Source organism: Salvelinus sp. IW2-2015, linkage group LG33, assembly GCF_002910315.2.
Source record: "Salvelinus sp. IW2-2015 linkage group LG33, ASM291031v2, whole genome shotgun sequence".
In the NCBI taxonomy this organism is placed as follows: domain Eukaryota; kingdom Metazoa; phylum Chordata; class Actinopteri; order Salmoniformes; family Salmonidae; genus Salvelinus; species Salvelinus sp. IW2-2015.
The window spans coordinates 37,911,990-37,913,518 of NC_036872.1; positions in this window are offsets into that span (position 1 = coordinate 37,911,990).

The window sequence follows — 1,529 nt, forward strand, 5'->3', positions numbered from 1 at the left end:
GAGAGAGAGAACGAGACCGAGACGGAGCGAGAGATCGAGCGAGACAGAGACGGAGTGAGAGAGAGACAGAGCGAGAGAGACGGAGCGAGAGAGATGGAGCGAGAGAGCGAGAGAGACGGCGCGAGAGAGACAGCGAGAGATCGAGACAGAGCGAGACAAAGAGAGCGAGACGGAGCGAAAGACGGAGCGAGAGAGCGAGACGGAGCGAGAGAGTGAGACAAAGAGAGCGAGACGGCGCGAGAGAGCAAGAGAGACGGAGCGAGAGACGGAGCGAGAGAGCGAGAGACGGAGCGAGAGACGGAGCGAGAGAGCGAGAGACGGAGCGAGAGAGCGAGAGACGGAGCGAGAGACGGAGCGAGAGACGGAGCGAGAGACGAGAGACGGAGCGAGAGACGGAGCGAGAAAGAGACGGAGCGAGCGAGCGAGACACAGGGAGAGAGTGATAGAGAGATGGAGAGAGAGAGACAGAGAGAGAGAGACACGGAGAGAGGGAGAGAGAGAGACACAGAGATGGACACAGAGAGAGAGAGACACAGAGAGAGAGAGACACAGAGTGAGAGAGAGACACAGAGTGAGAGAGAGACACAGAGTGAGAGACAGAGAGAGACAGAGAAATGGAGGGACAGAGACAGAGGGACATTCATACCTATTTTACACCACTCGGCCAACCTGAACCAAACTGTGCTGGCTCAGGTCTTCTGGCTCAGTTCAGCTTAGTATGTTTGAAAAGCTGCTGTGTTTCTCAATGATTTGCGTTCATTTCTATCCAACATGAAGGTTAGAAAAGATTAGAGAATAAATCTGAGTGATGTCTTTGGCTGAGGTGTACTTAACTTGATGGTTCAAGGTGCAACACAGACACAGGATCGTGCTCAATCAACCACACACACACACACACACACACACACACACACACACACACACACACACACACACACACACACAGAAGGAGAGAGAAGAGAAGACAGATCCAGTCTCCTTCCCCTCAGTCTTAAAGAAGAGCAGCGTAAGGCCCTCTGAGTGGGGGAGTATATTTGATGAGTGTATATTTAGATCTGGATGTACGCCCAGGCATTAAGGCCAAAGACACTAAGACAGGTTATTGAGGCCAGACAGTGGTGGAAACCAGAAAAGAGGATCGCTTCTCTTTGGTTAGAGCTAGAGCACACGTGGGAAAGGGAATGAAGTTGCTGATTGGCTGCATGAGAACCAATCAGATGGCTGCATGAGAACCAATCAACTTTTTTCTCCTGTACCTCCAACCCATGTGATCTATCATCTAACCCGTTCCTTTCCCATGGACATATGAATGGGGAAATGGACTAGCGAGAGGGGGGGGGTCATAATTCATAATAGACGGGGGGGGGGGGGGTCATAATCTTCTGGACCGTGTCGTTGAAATCCATTTGAGAAGATATGATATCACTAATATACCTTCTGTCATATCCGGCATTGCTCTATTGAAAACACAACAATCTGTTTCGATCTGGATAGTGGTGGTGTGTGGTGTTGTGTGTGTGTTGTGTGTG